This window comes from Sapajus apella, unplaced genomic scaffold (genome assembly GCF_009761245.1).
Source record: "Sapajus apella isolate SASKATOON/1434 unplaced genomic scaffold, GSC_monkey_1.0 scaffold111, whole genome shotgun sequence".
NCBI classification, from domain to species: Eukaryota; Metazoa; Chordata; class Mammalia; order Primates; family Cebidae; genus Sapajus; species Sapajus apella.
The window spans coordinates 5,657,280-5,666,629 of NW_022437051.1; the positions used below are offsets into that span (position 1 = coordinate 5,657,280).

The 9,350-nt window shown below is 42.2% G+C and overlaps 1 long non-coding RNA gene across 1 annotated transcript; it reads left to right on the plus strand.

The window, feature by feature from the left end:
* The first annotated feature begins 2,479 nt into the window (after positions 1-2,479).
* On the plus strand, positions 2,480-8,311 carry LOC116537532. Its single transcript, XR_004263171.1, has 2 exons — positions 2,480-3,291; positions 3,530-8,311. It is a non-coding gene; the product is annotated as an uncharacterized LOC116537532 (long non-coding RNA).
* The last annotated feature ends 1,039 nt before the right edge of the window (positions 8,312-9,350 follow it).

Consider the following 9,350-nt stretch of genomic DNA (forward strand, 5'->3'; position numbering starts at 1 on the left):
CTTGAAGGTCCAGGGTTTCATTTTTTTAAAGAAAGCAGTTCTTCTCTTTAATAACAACACTTTTGACCCTAGCTTCTCGATACTTGTCTAGATCAAATTCCAGTTTGTTGAAGAAACTTGACTCAATCTGAGTGTATATTTTCCAACAAATTTCTACTTGACATTCCTTGAGGTTGCGATCCTTGCTTGGGTACTTTTACTGTCGGCCATCTTTTGTTCACTGCATTTACTTCTTTCCTGCATTTGGCAAAACAGGAATACCTGGGATTTCAAGAGAAAGTATATTGAACAATATAATGAGAAGAAAAGAATATCTTCTACAATACCACCTTTCAGAAGTAAAAGTATTCTACAGTAAAATCATTTAATACATTTGGTGTATGCTTCTTACCCATTCCCACGCCAAAAAATAACAGTTGACATGTACCTGTCAAACACCCCCATAAGGTGTACCTAGAAATTCACTTAAAAAATTTTTAGAAATGATATATATAAAACATTTTATAAACATGTAAACTATGAAATTAACAATTTAAAGGTTTCTTAAAATTGTTCTGCAAGGAAAAACGTAAATATCACTGTTTTAAAAATATGCAGAACTTTTAAAAATGTTAATTTTACTATACCTCTGCTCTACAGAAAAACCTTTTTACAATTATGTACAGACTTCACAAATTTCTCTTACATCATCTGATGATTACTAAAACTATTTGATATTCAAATAAAATATACAAGTATTTTCTAAATCAGAACATTTAAAAACACTTTGCTTATGTAGATTTTTCTGGAATAATGTTTATTTTTAACCAACTCGGATCTCGAATTAAAAGCTAATATTCCTGTCATCACTCTTTCTTATAAAAATACCACAGCATTTTCAATGAGAGTGTAAACAAACCATTGTTTCAGGTTTTATTTACAACTGGAGCTGCCTTGCAAAATCCCTGGCCTGGCCATCTGCCGTGGTTCCAAATATGTTTATAAAAGTGAACCTTGCCATTTTCAATACTTCCTCCTTTGGGTCTATTTATTCCGAGGCCTGTTTTTCTCATTCTTTTAAACTTTTTTCCCCAGAACAGATTTGTGTGAGCCACTTTTTACCATAACATTTGTTTTTTCTGCTTATGAGGGGGTAAGATTCCACAAGCCAGAAATAATCTGTTAATATTTTGTTGTCAGTTCTTGGAGCCTTCATTTTTTTCCGCCTACAGAGCCCTTTTCTAACCAGAACTCATTGTTTCTGAGGGCATAAAAGAGCAGAGAGGGCGGGCGCGGTGGCTCACGCCTGTAATCCCAGCACTTTGGGAGGCCGAGGTGGGCGGATCATGAGGTTAGCAGTTCGAGACCAGTCCGACCAACATGGTGAAACTCCGTCTCTATTAAAAATACACAAATTAGCCTGGCGTGGTGGTGGGCGCCTGTAATCCCAGCTATTCAGGAGCCTGAAGCAGGAGAAACGCTTGAACCCAGGAGGCGGAGATGGCAGTGAGACAAGATCGCGCCCCTGCACTCCAGCTTGGGCGACAGAGCAAGATTCGGTCTCAAACAAAAAGGCTGAGGGCTGCGCTTGGACACAGGAAGGTATCGTCACGTGAGTGGGTGGGGAGCCGGAAAGTTTGCCCTGGCGAAGAAGTGAACATGTTTATCCGATCACCGTTTGTTAACCTTAAGAGAGGTGAACGGCAACCTGTAAGCAGCTTCAGCGAGCCGAAAGGGGAAATTTAGCAGGAAGGTTAGAAGCTGAAATCTGCAAGGAACTGGCTAGGCTGGAGGCGGCGCCTGGCAGGAGGGGAAGGTGGGGGCCCGCGGGCGCCTGGAGCCTGTAGCCGGAGCCGGAAGGGCGGGACTCAGGGGCGGGGCCTAACTGGGCATGGGACGGGTCTAGCTACGAGATGGGCGGGGCCTGCTCCTGGTCTGGGCGGAGTGTGGCGGGAGACGCGCCGAGCCCGGGCGGAGTGAGGGACCCTGAGAGCTGTCTTCTCAGGGCTGAGGACCTCCTCCCCCGGCACCTGGAGAGCAAACGGCTGTTTCCACACGTGGAGAACATTAAAAGAACACGTGAGGAAATATCTATGGAAAAACCACCTCACAACCCTGGCGTCCTACTCCAGCCCCCAGGGCGACAGCTTGTTTGCCGTATTCCAGACGGTCTCCATCCCTTTTTGTCGGCCCCTTCTCTCTAACCCCAGCTTCAGGCTTTGAGGGAAGCTTTCATAGAGCAGCCGCCGCTGCAGGCGCCCCGAACGGCGAAGCCCACCGGCATGCAGGCGCTGAGGCCGTCTGCGCCTGTGCGCGGGGTCCGTGACTGGGTGGTGCGTGCAGCTCGGGGGCGTGTCTCCCACCGCGGCGCCGGGGGGCGGGGCGAGGGCGGAGCCTGGGGGCCGAGAGGCCCGCGCCCCTCCCGCGGCCTGACCTCCCGGAACGCTCGGCTGGTGACGTCACCCCGCCGTGACGCGCACGCAGTAGGAAAACTGTAAGTTTACGAGGATTGCTGCAGCTCTTTGGGCTCGCGGGGCCCGCCGTCTGCTGGCAGTCCCGGCGGTGGTGGTGGCTGTGGGGGCGTCAGTTCTTTGGGGAGCAGCGGAACGTGGCGAAGGGACATGCGCCTGCTCAGAGTGGCAGCGCGCCCTGCTGGGCGGGAGGGACCCGGGGTGCGGGAGGCGAGGCCGCGCCCCGCCTGGCAGGGCCAGCGCCTTTTCCCCTGGGGCAGGGAGCGTCTTCCACCCGGGGAGCGAGGCCTTAGAAGGGGCGGAAAGTCCAAATGGAGAGTCTGTTTTTTTCTTCTGTGATGAAGGGACTTGGATTGCTCTTCTTCCCCTACTCAACCCTGGAGTTTGACACGTTAAGTCGGGGATGGAGGCTTCTTCTCAGAGACTAGGAATCCTATGTCCTGGCCGTTGGGATCCTACAAGTGACCAACCCGTCGTGGACACAAAAAGAAACTGAAGCAGCAAAATAACCACTTGCTGCCTCAGTTTTCTTTCTGTGTAAAATGGAAGTACAGCAGCCTCTGGCCTCCCTAATGGTCGTTCCCACAGCACTGGGAACACGTGAGATAACCCAAGTGTGTACATTTGCTAGGAGAAAGCTTATACACAGACACTTGGTTATTCTGAGGAATGTGGTGGCCACTGGCCATTTGACCAGGAATCTTCAAGCCAGAGAACTTTTAACTATTTTGCCTACCCCCTACAACCTTCCCTTCATCTGATCCTTTACCACACTGGAGCCGGTTTGGTGATCTGAACTGTTGTCACTAAACTTGATAAAATGGGGATCAAGAAATAATAGGTATCTTTAGCACGTTACTCTTGGTGATTACAATGCCCCCCTCTTCCGGGTTTTGCAGAGGAAGCTTTCACTATGCTGGACTAGCACATTATACCCAACACAGACACACTGAGTTTTAAGGGTTGCTGTATTGATTTGGAATACCCAATAATCCTATCTGATTGCTTGAATATTTTGGCCAAGGGGTTGTACATTATCGATGAGTTATTACTAGACTTTAATGCCTCTCAAACTGCAGGACGAGTATTCCTCAGGAACTTTGAAGGGAAGAGTACTGTGCACCCTTCAGGATATGTTTATACAGGAGCTCGAGAGTTCACATTTCTGTAAGTTCATTTCAGGGGTGTGATATCCTTTCATCCTGGTAGGAGGAGCCTTGAAATCAGAAAGCAGGGCTTCTAATCTTTGTTCTATTCGTTAACTAGCTTCGTGTCCAAGGACAAGTCACCCAAACTTGGAACTTTGTTTTTCTTATCTAAAATGGGAGCTGATAGTATGTCTGCTGTTGGTTTTTCCAGCATCAAATGAGATCACGAGTGTGCTTTCTAAGTGTGCTATTGTTATTAGGAGATTTGCATTTGGTCCCCTAGCCTGGATGAAGTGTGAGTCAGAAATCTCTAGAAATAGAGCAGCAAAGAAGACGGTCTCCAGCCTAGCTGGGCTCATGTTGCAGTGGGAAATAGACAGTAAACAATAAATACATAATGTAATTTCAGATAGCCGTAAGGGCAGTGAAGGAAAGAGAAGGACAGCGGGGGAACAGGGAAGGTGGTTTTTGGTAGGATCTGTCAGGAAAAGCCATTCAAAGGCAGGGACACTTGAATCAATTGAAGTGTGATGGAAGGAGCCTGAGATAAGAACATTTCAGAGAGGAATAATAAAAGCAATGAACACGTTAAAAAAAAAAAGTAGCGCTTACCATATGTAAGGCAGTGTTCTGAACACTAAATTTTTACAACAGTCTTACGAGACAACCTAGTATCTCCATTTTATGATGAAGCAACTGACACACAGAAAGGTTAAGAATTTGCCAAAGGTTGCGCAGCTAAAACGTGGTAGAGACTATTTGAATGTGGGCAGCCTGACCTCAGAGTCCAGGCACCAGGCAACTGTATTTTCGGCCTCACAGCAGAACACAGGACAATGCTCTGAGGTGGAACCAAGCCTGAGGTGGTCCAGACACAGTGAGAGTGTTTAGAGCGCAGCAGGGCAGGGGGAAGTGGTGGCTGATGATGGTCAAGGGCCAGGCAAGTCATGGGGTCTCTTGTAGGCTGTGGTGAAGTAATGATGTTCTTCTAAGTATGATGGAAAACCACTAGAAGATTTGCATCAAGGGAATGGCCGTCTGATTTAAGTTTGATTGCATGGAGAATTAACTGTAGTTTAGAGTGGGTGGGGTGGAGTGAAAATGGGGAGAGGAAGCCGCTGTGCCCTGTGGGTGAGATGATGGTGGTTCGAGCTGGGGGAGGTAGTTGTGGAGATGGCGGTGGGCGGCAGCATGGGTGGTGTGTATCGAAGGTAGAGCTGACTGGACCAGCTGATGTGGAATGTGAGGAAAAGGGAGAAGTGATGACTTAGGTTTAGGCTGGAACAGCTAGATGTGCAGCGGTGCTGTCCACTGAGGACAGCTACAAATTTAGTTTTGCACAAGTTCTAAATGCCTGTTAGAAATAGTCGTAACAATAGTGCTAGTAAAAATAGTAAGTACTATGTCAGTGTAAACTGAGTCCCAGACAGAATTTTAAGTACTTTTACCTGTATTAATTCATTTAATCATTGTGAGAATTATATATACAAGGAACCATTATTGTCCCCATTTTACACACGAGAAAATAGGCACAAAGGTTGTAAGTGACTTGTCTGAAGTCACCCAGCTTGTGAGTCATGTAGCTAGGATTCAAACCTAAGCAGTATGGCTTTGGAGTCCATGCATTGAATCCCTCTAACCACCTCCAAGTGAGCATGTTGAGTATGCATGCCTGTGAATTCAAGGGAATGATCAGGGTTGGAGATACCCATTTATTTTTCTTAAGAGAAAGCCTGCTTTTGTTCTTCATCTAAGCTTTGGCTGACCGTGGGAGAAAGATCATACATAGGCAGAGGGACTGTGCTAATTGGCCTTTCATTATGTACCTGACGGGGTTCATGCAGCCAGTATCTGGTATTCCCCTGCCTGTTCCCCCACTGTAGCTTCCATGGGGCAAGGTCTGTTTCTTTAACTTCTCCATCTCTAGTCCCTAATCCAGTGCCTGCTGCGTAGTAGATGTTAGGAATGACTTTATATGCTGGGCATTTGCTTAGGTTTTGGAAGTTCAGAGATGAATAAAACATAGTTCTTTCCCTAGAGGAGCAGAGTATGAGGGAAAACCTTGGGAATAAGATTAGACTAAATGCATAAATACATGCTGATTAGTTCATTCTGGTTTACTGCCCCCTCTCCTCCCTGGCTTCCATGACTTGTGAGATGGGGGCATGAAAAGGGCAAAGGGGCAAAAGAATGCCTAAGCAGTTGCAGGATGAAGCTGAGGCTCCCCGGGAGTCCTTTTCAGCAAAAGAATTACTCAAAATCATGCATATTTTACTTTATTTGCATAGTTTTATTTGGCAATGATAAGATTTTTACCAAATGAAGTAAATTCCGATATTTGACTATCCTTGTGGAGTGATGAGTTTTTCCAGTTCTATTACCTTAGTGTTGACAGGACTCACCAGTGAAATAAGAGAGTTGCTTGAAATGTTGCAGTTTGCATAATAGAGGATGATAGAGGCGCTAGGTGAAGTATTCAAGCAGGTTTCCACCAGTTTAAGTGTATCATGCCAAAGTTCCACATGTTGGAATAAGTTTGCGTTTCTCTGCTGAACCTCGCTTTAACGTTGACATGTATTTTTTTTTGTCATGAAAGGGGATCTGGTGATATGTGTCATGGGTGGAATTGCAGGTTACATCTCGTGTAGCTGGAACACTGTAGAGAACGTGGAGACTAGAACAATAGAAACAAAAAAAGATGTGTCTTGTTCCTGTAGATCTCTTTCACAGCATACCATAACCTCAATAGCTGTCACAATTTTATTACTTTCTAACATGAGTATTTCAAATTTAAATCACTTAAAGATTATATAAAATTGCACTGTTGTAGATTTTGTGGTTAATTTCAGAATTTTTTTCTTAAAACATAAAATTATATTTTGTTTTAAGCTTTCATTGGGAAAGTACATTACTCTAAACAGGAACCCTCTATTAACATAAATGTAGAGGGGTGTCATCTCATTTTGCAGTTCACAACATTTTAAATCTGCTCTAGTAGCTTCTTTAAATTTAATGGGGTTGAAATGATTAGCATTTATTTACACCACATTTGCAGTAAGTTTCCCAGGAACATCAGATACCCATATATGGTATAAAGTAAAATTGCGTATTAAAATAGCCTGTTGAGGCTCAGGCATTATTGACTTTTAAGTTCAGGCTCAGTGAGGGCAGTTGGATGGTCATTTAATTGTGTCAGGTAACTCCCAGCAGAGGGGGAGTGATGCTAAGTTCTATTTGAAAACAACAGAAGCCATTGTTTTTAACACTGACCATATAAAATGCAACATCCTAGATAGTAAATAAAATTCAGATTCCTTTTAAAATTTACATTTGCACAAGCAAATTTTAAACTTTTGAGTACATATATATATATGAAGATTGTTTATTGTGGAAAACAGTGTGTCTAACCCAGTGATAGTACATATTGAGCATTTAAATGTAATTCCTAATAGACTGCTTCTTGCAGTCACTTTTATTTTGCGTATTATCTTCAACTCTAGCTATTTGTAGTAATAGCTGGATGCTTGTTTATATACTTTACACTGTAAATGTTTGCATATATTTAAATAATTTATATAAATAGCACTTATTTTTGCTTCATTTCACATTTAGTTGCTTAGACATTAAAATCTTTAGATTTGATTCCGCCTCCACTGACATAACACTAATGGCTAATAATTAGTAAGTCTAGGTGGAACTAAGCTTTAGTGAAAGGTTAACTAAATTATAACCCCAAAAGAACACCCAGAAAAAAATTTGTAGGGAATATTAAGCAAAACCAGTATGTCCATGAAAGGAATAATTTAACCATAACTATGTAGCTAATCATTCTTCAAGTTGTTACCATTCTACAGGGAGTATTTGCTTATTTGGTTCTTAAATTGCAAAGCTGTTAGTTTCAAGCTGCATTGCAAGCCACCAATCAGTGTGTGATAAATATTGGAAGGCGATACTAGGGGTTTAGCCCAGTACATCTCAACTCAGAATGATTTTGTCCTTTCCAGCACACCCTGGGGACATTTGTCAAGAAGACATTTTTGGTTGCCACATTTGTGTTTGAGGGCATCACTCCCAGCATCTAGTGGATTGAGGCCATTATAGCATGCTGTTGAATGTCCTGCAATGTACAGGACAACTTGTCAACAACAGAAACTTATCCAGTTGAAAATGTCAGTGCTCCTAATGTTGAGAAATCCTGTAGTATCTTTTCTCCCTTCCTTCCTTCTGTTCTTCTTCTTCTTCTTCTTTTTTTTTTAAATGCTTTAGAAATGGAGGTGGTGCTTTAAGTGGCAAATGCGTGACTTGGACAAAGGATCGTGTTGTACTGCTTTTAGTTTGTTGGATAGCTGAGCTATTTGGTTCATTTACTAAATGGAAAATAATTCTTGAACTCAATAGTAGCCTTGAATTGTTTTTGGTTGCTAGCGTGTCTGGTGTTTTTGTGTTTGTTTTTAGCTATGAATATTTTTCTTACTAAATTTAATCTGGACATTATATCATCCTGGATTGTAACAGGTTTCCTAGTGTGAATTCCCTTCATTGTTGTATATATTAAATTAGCTGTCTCACAGTTTCATGGTTTATATCTATCAAAATCCTTTTCACATTAATTTTCAATTTTGTTACAAACAGCCCATTAAATGTATAGGGCAGGCATTATCCTCACTATTAGACCAGTGAAGAAACAGACTTAGGTCAAGTGACTTTCCATATGTGTTAGCAAGTTAGTGATGAAAGCAAATCTAGGACTTTATTCCTAGGAATCTTTTAAGTTACCAGTTTCTGTTACACCATTTAATCCTGGCTACTATGAAATAGTTACTTCTCTCATTTTATAGAAAAGGAAACTGGTTTAGAGATGTTAAATAACCTATTTAATGTCATCCAACTCATAGTGTAGTTTGGCTGTTTCCACTGAGCTATGTATGCTGCGTCTCCAGATACTCTCCAATAAATAAATATGACAATTTCTGGATAAATTCACAAAAGCGTTGCCTAACTTAATTAAATAGGTCTCTTGACACTCGTGTTGCCACCTGAATCAGTTGGTGATTCAGTGTTTGTAAGCCCACTCTAATTTGACTTAAATAGAAACTTAACTGAGTTTTGGTAAACCATACTTGCTGGGTGGGGAGAACCATGCTTGCAGATCACTGTTTTGTTTTGTGTTAGCAGTCAGAAATGTTTTTATATAGAGTTTTGAAGAAGCATAGAGTTTGAGATTGGCTCATTTTGAAAAGTGTGAACATTTGAGGATTGGCCAGCTTTAAACTTAGAGTTTAGACACTGACTGGCTTTGAGGAGCCCAGGTACTGAAGTCGGGCAATTGCTGATTGGCTTACTTTCTTGCCTAAGTACTTAAGTAGAAATGCTCAGTAGACTTTAAGGATTGATTGATTGGGGTAGATTTAAAACTGGCTTTGTGGTTGTTTCCAGCTTAGGACTAGAGCCAAAGAACAATCTTTTCCTTTCTTGAAGTTGAAAAATACATACTTTTTATGTCAAACATGTTAATGTTAGCTATGGTGCTAATAATATAACATACTTTTGATTTTGCTTTTCCTCTGAAACTGAAAAGAAAAATGGATCCACAAATATCACTTGTTTTCTGTCTATCAGTTTCAGGGTAATATAGTTGGGACTCAGGCTGCTTCAAGGATTATTTTTATGTATAGGTCAAAAGGTAATATGTTATTTGTGGAAATATATTAATGCTTTAAAAATTATGGGGAAGGGTGTGTTCCTTTTATGT